Raw genomic sequence first — 18,007 nt, 5'->3', positions numbered from 1 at the left:
TCTTGTCAACTTAGAGACCACTTAACCTGATCCTAAACAGAGATTGAGTTTGTGTTAAATATGACTGTGAGTATTAAATCTTTTTTTCATAAACATGTTGACCTTCAGGATTTCTCTGAGAAGAAGGGGAAATTTCTTCATTAAGTCCTGACTTTGAATACTAGATTTAATTCTATGTCTTGGCATGAATTTGAAATTTTACCTTGAAAATAATTCTCTTGAGGCATAAGCTTATAATTTCTATGCTGAGGCATGCTAAGCCTTGGCAATTCTGTTTTTATTTATCTGAACTAGAGATTTTATTGCATTTGTGTAGGTTATATTATCCCCCTTGTATACTGCATGTAGTTTCTTCGTTGTTGTTATTGTTTTCCCATTGGTGTATTAAACTGGGCTAGCAGAGACATGATTTTTGTTACTTCTTTCTTATGTAAGATGAACATATGCAGATCTAACCAAACTCACCGTGTTTTTTTTTTTTTTTTTGCAGTGACATTACAAATAATGGTAACAATCTCTAAGAGATCATTACTCTGTTTTCATTAGTGATCATTTTATCCTTACTGTTTTTCTATTTTTATGCTATATAGGTATGGTAAGAGGATTCGTCACCCTTAATCACTCTGAGGCATAATTTAAAAAGGATTTCAGGATAGAAATTCAATCCAGAAAAATGCTTCTAAAAATATATTTCACTTTTTAAGAAGTTCTGTTGCTTTTACAAAGTCTGAACCAGTGGCAATGTTTTCCAAAATATAAATAAGCCAGACTAAAATATCCACTAACTTTTCCCATATCCTCTTAAGCAATCTTCATTTTCTTGAAAAATAACCTCATAATGAAAAGCTAAGCCTGAAAAGGCAATATGGAGGAGGGAGAAAATGTATATTCTGTTTAAGAAATGTTTGCTTCTGTGTATTTAGGCCTGCAGAAAATGCTTGTACTGTTTACCTATCTGTAAACACAGTCAAAATGCCCCAGGGTATTAAAACTCAATGTGTCAGCAAATACTGGGAGTCAGGTGTTTAGTGGTCTGGATGTGTGGATGCTTGAGATTTTGCCAGGCACCACTGAACAGTTTTCATCCATGCATAGCTGTGTGACAAAATATGCTGAATAAGAACAATGGTGGAAGCAGTACAGTAAATAAGGAACTCTCTCAACTGGGCTTTAGTGTGATGTAATTCTTATTGCACTTAACAATAGCTTTCTCAAAGTGTCTTTTTTTTTTCCCCACTGTGACTGGTTCAGCCTACATAAACTGTAAGCAGTGATCTTACAGTTGTATTTGGGGAATCATAAGCAATTTTAGTATTTCTATAAGGAAATATTTTCAGCCAGGTACAAACATCCACACGGCTCTTAGATTTCTCCAGCTTCCCAGATAATCTTCACTACCCAAAACCCTTTGAAATTCACTGCTCTTGCCCTTCACACGTGCACTTAACTATTTTCAAGGGTCTCAGCTTCCTCTCTCAACTGTAGAGACCAGCTGTCAGCATTCAAACGACCATGCCTAGGGCTACTTTGAGCACCATGGAAGAAAAGAAGGGAAGTGAAAAGTCTGTGAGCAAGTGTCAAGAAAAAACAGCAACTACTGTGTAAATGAAGTAATAGATATGCTAAGTGCAAATCATTGTCATTCTATAGATAAGTACCACTGTATGTTTCTTTTTTTCGTGTAGCCTTCCCCTGGTATCTCCTACTAGCTGAAGCATCAGAAAAAGGAAATTAAAACTACGTCTATCAGAATATATATATATACACATTTAACCAAGTATCAGGAAAAAAGACCATAGAATAAGAATGAAAATAAGTATGACAGACAGCTAAACATAAAGTAGGATGAAAGAGATGTTTACAGATTCAGGGGGGAGCACCATCAATCAGGCCATTTTTGTCAGATTAGAAATAGGCACATTTCACATTCACGAATAACCTGTGCAATAGTGTCTACGGTAGAGTCCACTGCTTGATCCCAAGCTCATCTATATGTTGCATCTCTCCTTGACAGCCTGAGGTGTCATGGGCCCACTGAGCAAGAAATAATTCACCTTTATGTCACTAGTCCAGATCTACCTAAACCACTTCCAGACCTAGCATCCCAATACACCTGCTGGTTGTTTTTATATTCTTCAGAGGTATTACATAGAGAATATGATAACCATATTCTCTACCAAGGCAGCAATATCTTTCTATGCTTCAGTGACCCAGGTAGGTTTTCCTCTGTGATGCCAGTTCTGCTTCCATTGCTGTAACCACCCCCATATGACATTTGCCACCATCCTTGAATCAGTGTTGATGTTGGGCACTGGCCACTTATCTTGTTAAGCAATATCTAAAGCCAGCTGGATGGCCCTCACTTCTATAAATTGGCTCAATTCACCTCCTTAAAAATGTGATTAGATGGCATGAAGTAGGTGGCAGTGCATTAATCTGATGTGCACTGTGCAGGCCACTAAAGCATCTTCCATCCTCATCAAGGGGAGTGCTAACCTTTTCTTCTTTCATACAACATACCAGGACAGAAGTTTAGTTGACACAGGCACATCCTCAGCTGCCTGTTCTGTTAATAAGTTAATAAGAAAACATCTGAGTGATGCCCAATTTGGTACTGTAAGTGTAGTCACGTCCAGTATATGAACTATTATGATTACAGATTCATAAATATCACACTGCCCCCTTTGTGTAGCTCATTCAGTGAGCTACTCAGGAGCCCCTCATTTTTCATCTAATGGCATTCAATCAGAACTCACATGGCTAGCTTAGGGGATGGTACAGTTTATTGAAGCAAAGGATACACAAACTCTTTGGATTGCTGGTGATAAATTTACTGTCTGCAAAGGTTGTGCAACTAACGAAGAATAATACAGCCTGATCACCAGTGTGCTAACTTGTAAATCAACTCTATGGAGATTTCTCAGTTTCCCAAGGAAGCACTGTCATATAAACACTGTCAGACTTAGTTACATTATACTTAGTCTTTGCTTTAATTTTTCTTATCTATTTCTTATTTTGAACAATATTTTGGCATAAATGTCCATTGGCAAAACTATAAAAAAAAATAAAGTAATAAAAATCTGTTTTTACTTCGAAGAATTTTACTAAGCTCTGTAAAAGGATTGGCTGAACTGACAGAGAAAACTCAAGCTCTTCCCACATGGGGGGTGCACAGTTTTGAGGATACTGATATTTGAAAAGCAGAATTAGATGAAAGCATGATGCTTGTGTAATACAGTGTTTACATCTGGAGTAGGTGAAGGAACAAGAAGAATGCACTTACTGTCAGCACTAATTTGTCAACCCACCATTTTTGTATTTACGCTTAATAGTTAGACTTATACATGATTCAAACATCCTGTACTTCCAGATAAAAAAGAGCCATTATGCCACTTAGTCTGATTTTTATATAACACAGGCCAGAAACGTTTACTGTGTCATTAACTTTATGTAGCATGTAATATCTTGACAAGATATAACACCTTGTAAAATCATAAAAAATAATCAGAACCACAACACTTCCTCTTAAAGTGGCTTCATTGATTTGCAAAGTCAATACTAGCATCTTTCTGAAATTTGCATCATAAGTTCCTATGGCAATCAACAGTGTTAGAACTAAAGTACATCTTCCACCTGGATTCATGTTCCTTGTCATCTCTGGTATATAATCCCATGGGACTCTTGTCATTTTTTTCCATTTTGATAGTCATTAAGAAGAAATATGTTCACCCACTTAAATATCTTAAAAATATAAGTGCAGAGTCCTGCCAAAATAAACAACAGATGCTAAAACATACCTTAGGGTGAATACTTTAGTCAGAATAGTCATTATCACGTAATACACAACCACATTATCTTCATCTGTTCCTGTGGTGTATTCCCAGGAAACCTAGGTAACATATTTAATTGTACCAGGAGACAGTTGGGTTCAAGGTATGCTCATCAAATCTCATTCCCTTTTTGAAGAGATTAGAGATATACATTGCTAGAATAAGCAAAACCAAACAACATGGGCAGCATATGAGATAAATTTTAGCATATTTTTACAATCATTTTCTCTATTACCACAAAAAGGATCTTATAATGGCTAAGTCATATGGTGATTTTGAAAAATAACCTATCCAAAATTGTGAGGATCTTCAGGAACCATTGGTGCGTATTCAGAATATTTGTGTTAAGAATCTTTACTGTGAAATTCAGATACTGATGTGGTACTGGGATCCTGAATAAACGATGGCTTTGTCTTTCTTTCACTCATTACAGTTCCCTTTCTACTTCTGAATCTCAAAAGACTTATTAGTTTTCATAGCTCTGTATTCTCTCATACTGAATATCATAATACATAAAGAGTAGGCTATACTGGAGAAAGTATGAGTTTGTGGAAAGTGAACCTAAGACATTTTTTTGGGTATCGATCACAAAATTCTTGCATGTACCATCTGTATAGTTATTCACTTTATGCAGATTAAAGTGCATAACCCAACAGATTTTTTTTCCCCACAGATTTTAGCTATAATATCTGGTTTATCTATACACTATTTTAAAGGAGTTAAGAATTTGAATCCCAGAACTGAGAAGTTTATACTGATTATTGTACCAAACGTAGGTAAATGCAAGTTAGTATTGGGTAGCAAGTTACAGCTCTGCAGGATCTAATTTCCAGGTGAAAACAATTGTTCATTTGAAGCTTACAAGAAGATGACAAAAAATGGCTTAGATGATAGTATGCTTATGGCAATGACATAATTTATGTCTCTAGGGGTTTGAGTTATTTATAAAATGATGTAGCTCATTCTCTCAGTTTTGAGTTAAATGTGATTTCAGGGCTAAAATACATTACATTTGCGGTCTCCTTAAAACATCACAGATCTTAATCTGGACAGGGCTAATTAAGTTTGCCAGCATTTCCCCCTGTGTATTTTCAGAAATATAGGTCACACATGCACAATCATCCATCATAGACTGCTTGTTTTTCAGTGAGGCAGCACCCAAGTTTATACATGCAAATAGGTAGACTGGACTCCACCCAATGTTTTACTGTTACAATTAGGACCGTGTACATACTTTGTGCCAAATTCTGCTCTTATATTTGTCACTGACATCTATGAAGTTATTCTGGATTTTCATGAATATGATTCAGAACCAGAAATAATAAATCACTCCAGGCTATGGGTAGTAATACATGTTCAGATTCAGACTGAATCTCCATTTAAATCCCAGGGTTATATTTGAAGACAGGAGCCTTTGCAGAATTCTGGCTGAAATTCTGACTGATTTTAGAGTAATTTTATTCAAAGTAATGGATCCAAACTCTGGTTATCAAAAAACATTTCACTGAATGAAATCAGTAGTAGGTCTTGCAGGGATTAGCTTTCAGTGTGAAATCCATATAGCAGGTGTTTTGTTTTGTTTTATTTTTGTTTTTGTTTGGTTTGTTTGTTCCGCTTTCATAAAGACAATGAAGATAATCATATTTTTCATAACAAATTCTAAGTGCAAAACACTTTGTAAGATGAAAAATGAAGTAAAACAAGTTACAGGGAATTATGTATCATTCAAATGCCAGAAAGTTTTTCTGAGTATCCAAATAAAAGATGGTATATCTTGGAACCAAGAAGGGGGATAAACATAACAGGACAGAAAACTATCCTAGGAAGAAATAAAGCACATAGGAACAGTGGTATAATTCTCTCAGTATGAGTGAATTATAAGTGGAAAATGGTGGCAAAAGGGATCATGTTAATCATGGATGTTTGAGAGAGAGTATCAGGTGGAAGCAGACAAGCATTGTTACTTCTAGTATAGAGTTGCTATCTATACTATATTAGAATACCATATATACTATACTATATATCAGCACTAGTAATTGAGAAGAATGCAGATACATTAAAAATTTCAGAGTCCTAAAGAGAATCTTGAGAATATAAAGTCTATAACATAAACTAGAGAAACTCAGTTTCTGTGAACTTCTTAGTTCATAGAAGATACCTCATGTTTAGGTGATACAGATGATAGCTTTGATGCTGAATTAGAAGAAAAGTGTGACAAGGACTGGTAAGTGAGGCTGAACTCAGTTCAGTGGAACTTTAAAATAAGGAGTTTTCCTAACAGTAGCTAAACATGGAAATAGCTTACAACAGAAAGGCAGTTGACACAAGATCACTTGGGCTCATTAGATTAAGGCTGCATTTCTTTCTCAAAGACAGGAAGACAAATATCTGTAAGAAAGTCTACGAGTGGAAAAGTCAGGGGGACAGGGAAGTGAGGTGGCCACAATGATCCTTTTGGACTTGACATATTATTCTGCATTTCAGAGAACTTTCTTACCAATTTTTTTTCTTGAACTCAAAAGAGAACATACATTTTTACATTGCCCTCAGAAACACACAACAATAATTATGATCAAGGACAGCATGCTTGAGCACCTTAGGCAGTAATATGCAAGATGGAATTCATCATTTTTATCTCTTCTTACAAGCAACTTGTATTTTTGACTTTCTTTGCCAGGCATAATCAGTTTGAAGCTGAATGAAGTGAATGGTCAGTTCATACAAGACAGGTCAGATTAAAATTCAGAGAAGGTATAAGTAACCTTCTTAGTTTGCTGACCAGTGTTGGTATTCGTATGCCAGAGCTCAAACTGATTGTTGGGTTTTGAACAGAAATTACAATGTGCTTACAAACTAGATTGGCCTGTTGTATTTTTGTTATCACTCTTTACTGTCTCGTATTTGTTATTATGGAAGAGAGGTTGTTTATTTACTTTGATTTTCTTTCCTTTGTGGTACAGGAGATGAATCACCCAGCTCAGATCATCTAAACAACTCTTACTTTACGAGCTTCTGGCTGTCCAGAAGTCTCAGGCTCTGGTGGAACCTGGATCTTTCTTTTTCACTGCTGGGAGAACACAATGGTTTCATTTCACAAAAGTAGAAATGTTTTGTGTAACTCCATTTGTTGGCTTTAGTGTAAACAATATGGGTGACAGTTAATAAGTTTAAAATACTGAAGCTTGGAATACAGGTCTAAATTGGTCTTAACACCTACAGAAGAGAAAACTTGCACTTATATGTCTAGTCTTTCTAAGAAATGCCTATATCTTGTGTACGTATGTGATACTCCATTTACGTTAATAAAAGAAAGTAATTCCAATAGACTGCATGTAAAAGCTCTGAAAATACTGATAATATAAAGAGTTTAAAAGAACTTGGTTTCTTCATTTTTAGGATGAAGACTAAATCTGTCACCAACTCAATAAACATCCTGCTTTCACACTGTCCCATACAACATGTGCATTATGCAATGTCTGTACTATGTCACCCTAACTTGTCACAGTTACATAACCTACTTCCCCCACTGGTTACTTAGTTTTATACTTCACAATTAATATTATATTTAGTAATTAAATGGAAATTATTATATTTCTTACTATCACTTTACCTGCAAATCTTCAAAAACATTTATCAGACTCATATGAAAGAAGAGAAGCTTTAACAAGAAGCATGCTAATTGATTAACACTTCTTTCGTCAAGGCCAAAATATCAGGATTCATAAGCCTTATAGACTGGAATTTGCACAGTAGCATTGTGTGTCTAACCACATGCATTAAACTCTTTTCCCAATATCAAGCATTTTGAGTTTTTCCATAGTTACTAACCATTTTTTCCTAATGCATGTATTTTAGATAAAAAGGCATTAAATGTGTTATTTAAAAAAAAATGTGATTGTATACAGTGATTAAAATTTACATGGTATTTCTTGCTTTTTTTCTTCCATATTTTCTATATGGAAAGTACTGGATTGTTCCCACCTTGATGACACACATAACAGTAGTTATAAATGTGTGAACTGAATGTGTCTTTCTAAGCAAATGTGAAATTGGGTACTCAGTAAATACAGAAATAAGATTAATTTTATTTCAATTTATTGCTGCAAAATTTTTCCAGTATCTATATTCAATAGACAATATATATAGATACATATACTACTCATGGTAATAACTGATATTCTCCCACTGGGTTTGCAATTTATTTCAGTACTCTATGCAGCTTTTTTAAAAAGTATACTGCAGCTGTATATAGCCATAAAGAGACTAAATAAAATGTGTTTTCTTGAGTGACTTCTATTTTAAACAATTTAGGTAACTAAACTTCTTAAAAAATAAACAGAAAGCCAAATCAATTTCTTCTGTTATATCATCTTGTAGCTAGGTGGTAGAAATGCAGAATGCAAAAACTTAACTTTCTTGAAATTAAAAAGTTATGTAATTACAGAAAAAAAAAAGAGAAATTGGGGGTTTAGTTTCCTTTTTTTTCCTTTTTTTTCTTGGTGTTTTCTGAACTGAACAAGTTGTTAAAGCCTTTCAAATGCGAACTGCATAGGATGTAGCAGCCTTGATGAAGTACTATCCCATAACACACAGGTATGTTATGTTGAACACTCTTTATTTTCATTTCTCTCCACAGCAGCAGGAAGTAGAAAACAACAGTATGGGAGACTGTGTAGTGTGAAATACGGGCAATATAGCAATGTGTCAAAAGATTCAATTTAATGTAGGCAGGGCAAAAAACAGTTGTGGAACTACATTCAATGTAAGTTTTGCTACATTGTTCCTTCCCTCTGACAGATAATAAAACTGCATTTATTTTTAAGAAATACTTCAGATCTGTAGAAACATAGAACATGCTTTTGTTATTTATCTGCACTGAGATCCTTTTACACTTCCTTGGCTATAAACGTCACTTACAGCCTTCACTGACAACATATTAGAGTGGATTTTGGAGATAAGTAAGGATAAGGCCCATCTTCCTAAACACAGAGACACAGTGTAAAATGATGAATTGTGTGACCACCCACCTCTACTTACTGACATCGATAGTCTAAATAACTCTATCAAAAATCACACAACTGTAGAAATTTACAAACTTGGAAAAAAAGAAAAATGTGCATAGAGGTGCTAGTTATAATGCTAGTTATTTTTCCTGTTACCACATTCTCATCCAAATTCTTGGCATGAAGATTGTATCATTATTTACTGAGATTTACGCTTTTTTTTTTCCTGATACATGTTTTGCCACTCTTACACACTTATTGTTCAACTGAGACCTCACTTTTAAGCTTTCCGTTCTTTTCCTGCTTCTAAATCACACAGACAATAGCAGAATCAAGAAGACAATATCAGAATCTGACTTCCTTCAGAGATTTACCCCAAGTGCTATTAAAAGCTTATTTAATCTCGTGGTTGTGTTGGGACCATATAAGGGTCTTACTCTATTCAGGAAAAGTTAACAGTTCCCTGTAGGTCTATATAACTCTTCTTTACTTATATTAGGAATAGTTTGATTCTAGTAATACCCTGGCACTGCAGATCTGGAAAAGACATTCATCATGTCTTTCTACTTCTCCTTCAGTGGGATTATGCAAAAAAAGGCATGCAAGAAGGGCACTTTTAAACTTATGTTACAGAAATTCTGAGAAGTCACAAAGGACACCCCTGAATTAGCATTCTTAATGAAATCTGCTGTTTATTACTCTGAGAAGGGGCTCTAAAGAGCAAATTAAAAGTCTGGGTGTAGTGACTTAGGGTTTACGGAGTACAACTGCTGTAAGACTGATTGCTTGATATATTGCTTTTTTCATTGTGAGCCACAAAACAGGTAGAGGCATGGTAGACTAATTTGGTTTATATATTCAGCTGTAAGGCTAGACACTGCATCATTGTTTTCATAAAGCAGGGGCTGGAGGCATGTGGAGCCCGTAGTCATGACAACAATAAGGCAGCTCAAAGCCCGAGCTGCAAGCAAGAAACAGCCTTGTCTCCATCCCTTCCTGCTTGTGACCTGGCTCTCCTTGCCTACAGAGGCGGGGGTGCGTGCTCATGAATGATCTATTGAACAGAGGTGCAGTGCAGAGACATATGCCCACAAGTCTTTTAGCAGAATTTCCCACCGTTGCACTAACACTAGCTTGGCTCCACTCCTGCTAGTGGTGACTTCAGCTCAAGCGTACAAAGCCTCTTAGCAGCTGCTCTGCTTCGCTGCACAGATTTATTGCTATATAGCAAACACCAGTGATAAAAAGACAAACATCTTGTCTACATCAGGACTCCCATTGCTGCCAGCACTGGTGGAGCTGCAGCAGGAGTGGTGAACACCTTTAACTCCAGCTGGAATCGATGCAAATTACAAATACTCAAAAGTCCTTGAAGATTGAACCCAAGTTGCCTAAGCTGACATTTTATTGGCATGAACAGGCAATATGAAAGCAATATAAGAACTTCTGATGTGCTAAATGATAAAAATAGATTATCTGTACATCTCACATGAAATGAGCACTAGTGATAAAAGAAGAGATCAATTTCAGACAGCAGATCTGTTTTCAGACCGTAGTTCTTTGTTGCTGATGGTATGTAGTGCATCTTGTCACGGTCCATAAAGACCTAGATAATCACATGGTGCTAACATACTCTCCTCTTTTATGCTCATTAGCATCAGAAGTGAGTTTTACTCTTGAAGTAGTATAGGAATGACCAGAGACAGTAGTTGGCAAAGGAATAGGGAGAAAGTCAGGGGAATTTATTTAGCAATTTATCCCATCATATATTATTCTAAATGAGAATTTCTGCAAGTCCTGTATGGATCCACTGCTGTGTTTTCTGCATTCCTTCCTCCATGAAGATGAAAATCTTCTTGGTATTTTATACATCTGTTTTTTGTTTCTCTTCTTTTAAAAAGGATATTAAAGTTTATGTTGTTGTGTTTGCATTCTACAAACTAAATATGACCTTAACAGGAGTTCTTCTCAAGAAGGCAAATTTCAAGACATCCCTCAGTGGGTAATGTGATGTTCACTGATTTTTGGTATACAAAGGGGTGATTGTTCTGGATTTCCTGGAACCTGGAAGAAGCATCAGCTCTGACTGCTGCATCATGATGCTGACTAAGCTGAAGGCTTGACCTTCCAGAGTCAGGCCAGAGAAGAAGACAACCTTCCTCTTTCAACATAATGCTAGGCCTCATGCCAGTTTGAAGACCATGACGCACATTGCCAGTCTTGGCTAGAATGTCCTGCCACCACATAGTCCAGATATTCTTCCTTCTGGCTTCCATCTGTTCAGACCATCAAAGATGGACTATGTGGACAACACTTTCCTAGCTAAGATGCCATCATAGCAGCTGTGAAACAATGGGTCACCTCTGCTGGTTGAGATTTTTATGAGTGTGGCATGCAGGTTCTTTTTCATCACTGGCAAAAATGCACAGCTAATGGTGGTACTGACTATGTTGAAAAAATTGTATTCTGTACTTGAGGATTTACTCTATCAAATAGTGTTATTGTGCTCTTTGAATCTGTTGTATTTTTCACAGAAATATGTAGGAGTCATTACTTTCAGAGTGACCCATGCAGATGGAATAAAGTACTACAATCTAAATTTTGCTGCTGCTGGAGTCATCACTATATTATAATATTCGGTAAGAAACTTCTATGATTAACTGCAGATACTGCAGTTATCAGTGGCTCATCCATAATACCTACCTCACTAGATGATGGTGTCCCAGTGCAACATTAAAGTCTAGCCTGCTGTTTTTGTATGAAATCAAAGAATCAGAGAAGCAAAGAATCACAGAATGTCTGAAGTTGGAAGGGACCTCAGGGACTGCCTGGTTAATCCCTCTCTCAAGCAGGGCCACCAGAGCAGGGTGCCCAGGCCCACGTATGGGTGGCTGCTGAAGATCTCCAAGGATGAGACTCCACAGCCTCTGGGCTGTCTGTGCCAGTGCTCCATCACCTGATGTTCAGAGGGAACATCCTGTGTTCCATTTTGTTCCCACTGCCTCTTGTCCTGGCACTGAGCATCACAGAAAAGAGCCTTGCTCCATCTTTGTTGCATCCTCCTTTCATACACTTTAATCACTCAGAAAGAATATCCACTCACCATTGTTACCTCGTGGCAATGATTCAAGGAACTTCTAGAGTCAACCCCCAGAAAGTTATTTGTTACAACTTAACTGCTGCTGAGAAATTTTAAGTTAAAACTTCTGCCACAGCTAGTGGAAGAAGATTAGGCCATAATACCTCACTGGTATTATCCCATATATTGCTCTTCTACTTCATATTTGCTTCTGTATCTTTTCCAGTTGCATTCATGCAAACTGTTGAAAAAAAATCCACAAATTTAAAACTACTTCCTTCTATTAAGTGTGTCAACACATGCAATTAAATTAAGCGTTTTTCACTTTATTAAGGCAAATATTTTCATTATTACTTTAGGAAATGCATAGTTAGAAATTTAGAAAGTGAGGCTGTGGAGTCCTGTGTACAAACAAATACAAGCAAAAGTTGAAAAAATAAAATAATGTGTAACATGCATTCAAACAACACACAGCAGAGATGAAAAACAAATTTTCCATCTTGCAGTCATTTTGCTGTTGTTACTCAGCTATACCATTTTGATTAGATAGCAAACTCTTTCTGGTGTTTAATGGACCTTTTACCTAGTAAGAAATAAATGTATTGTTTTTATAATTGGAACAAAGAAAAAATGACATTTGACTTTTGCATTACCAGTTATTTTGGAAGTATTGCAATCTTTCAACTGTAAACATAAAGAAATAAAGTATCAGTATTTCACTTACTTGACAAAAAAACCTTTTTTTTTTTAATTTAAAAATAAACAAACAAACCACCTATGCAAGTGTCAGTAATTCCACTCACAAAAGCTTAGTACTTCACAAAAATAAGCAAAAAGTAAGTAATCATAAGAAAATGAAAAATTTCTTATATAATAGCATTTCTGGAGGGCAATTTTTCTTCAGGATGGAAAGGGGAATAAAGGTACTGGATACATTCAGCTTGAAGTATTATAACTGGGCCTCTTTTATAGCTTGTCTTTACAGTCTTGGAAAGATGGAGTTTGGAGAAGTCTGAGGTTTTTACCTTACTACCTCCAGCACTATACTAATGTATTACATGTGATTTAGATGTTCAAGCACGATAGGTGGCAGTAAAAGAAATTCAAAGGTGGTATCTACATATCTTACTGTAGATTGGAAGGAATCCTTGACTGTAACAATGAATTCTCTGTCCAAGTTTTGTATGTCTCTGTGTGCATGTTGCACGGTTCAGATAGCATCTGAAGTGTGACACACAACACCTTTATTGCTTTTTTTTAAGTTTCTTTTCTAGCAGCGATTTCCAAAATAGATTATTTATTTTTTTCCTTTCCCATGTGCAATTGGGAAAAACAGCAATGGCAGAAAGTGAACTCTGACAATGAACCTGTCCATGAAAGGCAGATAGGAAGAATGCTGGATGTGTGATGTCTGGCAGATACGCAAGCTGAATGTCTGGAAACCTTCCTTGGCCTTGTTCCTTCATCTGAACATCTTCCAAAGATACCTCAGGTGATGAAGTCAACCTGAGGCTTTGGGAAGGAAACTCTTTGCTGCTATGCCTGAAGACATGGGGACATGGATGGCCACTCTGCACCTGGGGAAAGTCATGTAGCATGACCTGCTTTCTTGCACACTCCCTGCAATGGGGACAGAGCACAGGACTGCAGGCAGAGGGATGCTCCTGGACACTATGCACGCCCACAATCCTGTCCTAAGGCCTCTTGTGACCCACATGTGGCACTGGAGAGCTGGAGAGAAACTACCAGGTTGGAAACATCAAATTTATCCCTTCTGTGACAGGAAGGGCTAGGTGCAAGCCTGGAACTTGGGAAAGTTCATTTTTACTTCTTGGTTCTCTATACAAGAGCAGCAGCATCTGGATTGATGCAGAAAAACAAGAGGGGGAAAAAAACACATTGAGTACAAAAATAATTATAAGAACAGGAGTATTAAATAAATGAGCTGTGTCTAAGACACAGCTGGGGATAAAAACACGTTAAAATTGACAGTCTTTAGAGTGAAAGACCAAATAAAATGGTTTGGTTTGCCAGAGAAATAAGATTTTTAAACAAATAACACTCTTTATAGTCAGTCTGTTGATGAAATGTGTACTAAAATGAGAAGTGCTAAAAAAGCACCAATGAAACAATATGTTATTTCTGCTCATTCAGTGCCACAATCTGTTAATTAAATGTAAGTTAACATGCCAGCAAAGGCAGACAAAAGCAATTCAGGAGATTAACTGATTCTATAAAACAGTGTAATTTTAAATATACACCATTACACATTTCATGGATTTTTGTACCATTTTGTAAGAAGAAATTATTCCATATTATGTTAAAAAATTGATATCTGTACTCTATGAGAAAATGTTTCAGTGTACACAGGAGGCAGTGTACATTTGTACATGTGTGATTGTGCATTTGTTAACATGGCAAAAATGTACAGTCTACAGAAACATTTGTAGTTTTTGATGTATTTTTTCCACAAATTTTAAGGCTGAATGGTAAAACACACAAGGAAAATAAAGTGGAAGAATAGCAAACTTAGTTGTCAGTTTGTTAATGACCCCTTATTTTAATCAGAATTGCACAATGTGAATGTGTTAATAGTTTATGTACTTTACCAAAACCACTAAATTTCAAACTTTTCCTTTTTGTCAGAAGAATATACTGCGACATTTTTCTACATCCTAGAGAGACCTATGAAATCTTTGTAGCTTTTAATTGAGCTTCACCACACTTCTCTCAGGTAAGATATTTGCGGGTAAAATGAGGATCAGAGTGACCAAATGATCTGTTAAAATCAATATAAGCCTTTCAGTGGTTTTACTGGCAAAAAGGAATGTGTGTTTTTATTTTTCACTACAGCATAACTAAAGGCAGCAGAAGTGCTGCAAACACATTTAAGCTGTGCAAAATTGTGCCACAATCAAGACAGTTTGCAGAAACATCCTTAGCTATCTGCTACTGAAAACTGCAGCTGACTTATTTATGTTGGGACTTTTAAAAACAAGTATATACATTTTTTTTCTTTTTTCTTTTTTTTTTTTGTAACAGTCATGTCTTCTAACTTAACAAAAACTTAACACATTATGGCCTACTTTCAGATAAGCCAGATAGAAGGAGAAGTAAGAGTTAGCAGTATCCCTTGAATTGTTTTCAACCTTAGAAAAGTATTTGTTTTCATACATCACTGCAAAATTTAATGTTCTTATGTACAAATACAAGACTCCCTATTGGTCGATGACTGTCCAGAACTGTACTGGAAAGTAAACAAAAACACGCTGGCATTTTTGCAATTTGCCAAGCAGATTATTGTATATTGTGCATTTAACATCAGAGCTCCCTGGTGCTGCCACTTAGAATGAGTGCTTTGTTCTCTTGCAGGTACAGATAGTTTTTATAAAACCTTAGTTTCAAAGAACAAATTGTAATGAAGCACAGGATTTTGTAGTTCATGGACACATGCTCCACAGCTCTGTACACAAGTAGTGTTTTCTTGTGAATACTTATTCAGATACTTTCAAAAGGCTCTGCAGTTTATTAATTGCCTGCCTTTAAGTACTCTTTAAGATTTTATATAACTTGCCATCTTTCTAGTTCCCTTTTATTACTCTGCTGCGTTCCTGTTATTATAGCTGTTGTAGAGTGCTGCAGCTTTCCACATTGACTTTATTCACAGTCTTATTCTTGAACTAGTAGCTGAGGGACAGATGCAAAAGTGTTGAGAGTTTGGTTTATCCTTAGCCTTTATTATCAGATACCTACAAGGAAATAAAGCTTTGATCTACTTCCTTAGAAAGCTAATCCTGGTGATTATGTGGAGATATGTGCAGCGGTAGCTACAGGGATATACATCTTTAATCTCTTGGTGTTGAATACTTAATCCAGTAAAGACTCTTGGCAGGAAGACTTAAGAAAGAACAAAATAATTAAACTGTTTGCAGGCATTGTTTTCAAGAATGCAGATTTGGTAGCTCAGTATTAAAGTATCTCATGTTCAGGGTTTTTGCAAAGGGACACTTAAATGATAAATATTATCAATACACAACAGCATATTACTAAATATTTTCACCGTTGCAAACATTTCAGCTTCCACACCATGGAAATCAGAAATTGGTACATGCAGGTATGACTAGCATAGCTACAGTAGTACAGAAATGTTATTTCCATTTTTTTCAGATTTTTTAGATCCAATTTTAACTTTTTGCTGCAAAATGAACATGATGGAGACAAATAAACAGTACATAACTGATCTGAGATTTGTCACAGTACTTCAAACAGAAGTCTTTATTCCAGATCTAAATAATGATCATGTGCACTGACATGTCCACATACTTGAGTACACATCTCTTCAGACAGTATTTAGAGGAGACAAAGTTATCCTCTACATAAATGCATCTTTTAAAGAAAGAAAGATGATCCTGATTTCCTATATTTTAATCTTGTTTGTTTGGTTGGTTTTGTTTCCAGGCTGTCCAGTTCTCTTTTTTCACTGCCTATCGACAATTAGCTTCCTTTGATTTTTATGGGATTGAATTTTTGTGTGTGTATTTTTGCATGTGTGTGTGTGAGTGTTTGTGTTAGTGTATGTGTTTAAGATCCTGAGCAGAATAGGAGTACTTACCTTCTTCTTTAGAGAGCTGAATATCTGATATGAGAAAAAATACTTTTCTTCTGTGGTTCTTTTGATGCTGACACCAGATTCTCCATCCTAAATGAACCAGATTCTCTCTGCTAAAAGACAATTACATATCTATTACTCATCTGGCTTTTCTTCACAGGAAAATAAACACAGAATGATGGAATTTTTAAAAATTGCAAATTGTTCTTTACTGCAAGATGATCACAGAACAAAAAGAACCTAAGGAAAAGGCTTGCTGCTTCTCAGGAGCATTTTAATAGTTTTCATTATTTTACTAAATATGAAGCAACTTCACAAGGACATATTCTTACAAGTTGAATTGTTATTCAGCTTAATCACAGGTGGAAACTGTTCTGGACTTTATCTGATCAAGTGACAGTTGTGGAAAGTTCATTATACATATACTACATAGCTGTGTTTTGATAAGTCATAATGGTGAGATGGTGACTCAATCTATAGTACACTGTGTATCTTAAATTAGCAAGTATATTTGATGCAGTTCCTGTGCACACACATATCTGGTAGAAGCAAACAAATTGAGTGTACACTAGAAGTAGTATCAAGTTTGCAAAACCATACTTATACATTACTGGGAAGAAAGTACATGAAAACTGCATAAATTATGCCCAAGCAGTTATCTACCAATGTATGTTTCATCAATCTTATAAAATATTTTGCTTTTTAAGCTTACAGAACTAATTTTGTTTTTCTCCCCTTAAATTTGTGTTCAAAGAGGACTTACATAGCATTCTGTGAATATTTTAGCATGAAGTCAGAATAGTGTATAATGATTTCAAAGAACTGAAACAACCATAAAAGAGGTCATATATGATTAAATAGAATCCCCAAAAAACACCAGACTAGAAATACATTACAATGAATGCTCAGCCCTCTAGGGATTTCATTGTTGTTACTACAGTATGCATCACACTCACTAAAATTTGTCTCAGTGATTGAGACAAAATTCACAGCTTTTTTGTTTGCTTGCTTGTTTGTTTTCTGTTTTAACAACCTTGTCTGAAGTGAAAGGAGTGCTGCTCTCATGCATAAAGTCTGTGGACTCCACTCATCTGAGCTGAGGCAAACAGCATGATACTTGAAATGGCCGTTATTACAGAGTTATTTACCGGATCTGAGACATAAACCTTAATTCTGTACTTAAAGACTATGGAATTAGTATATTATAGATATTAGATACTGTACCTAATAGTCTCAATAAACTAAGAAATTGTAAACCAGTAATATTCCTGTTTAAATATAAACTTAGAAACAACTTGGGTTAATGTGAAAGGAAACCTTTGTTTTCCTTCATTTCTTGTTGTAATCAACATATTGAGTTTAAAGAAAATGAAAATAACTGCTTTTTCACACTTTTTTTGAAACTCGCTGTCATCAGTTATCAGTTATGATAAATATGTGAACCTGAGTTCCAAAAGGAGTTAGCAAAACTCCCTGGATAGGTTTC

The 18,007-nt window shown here is 35.7% G+C and overlaps 1 non-coding gene across 1 annotated transcript; it reads right to left on the bottom strand.

Annotated features, from left to right (window-relative positions):
- Positions 1-2,390: 2,390 nt before the first annotated feature.
- Positions 2,391-2,518, bottom strand: LOC136053388 (U6atac minor spliceosomal RNA). Its single transcript, XR_010622648.1, has one exon. It is a non-coding gene; the product is annotated as a U6atac minor spliceosomal RNA (small nuclear RNA).
- Positions 2,519-18,007: the final 15,489 nt, after the last annotated feature.

Source organism: Cyrtonyx montezumae, unplaced genomic scaffold, assembly GCF_038088225.1.
Source record: "Cyrtonyx montezumae isolate F1298 unplaced genomic scaffold, pur_monq_1.0 scaffold_3, whole genome shotgun sequence".
NCBI lineage: Eukaryota > Metazoa > Chordata > Aves > Galliformes > Odontophoridae > Cyrtonyx > Cyrtonyx montezumae.
The sequence above is the reverse complement of the archived record's forward strand: the minus strand, read 5'-3'. Positions and strand labels throughout refer to the sequence as shown.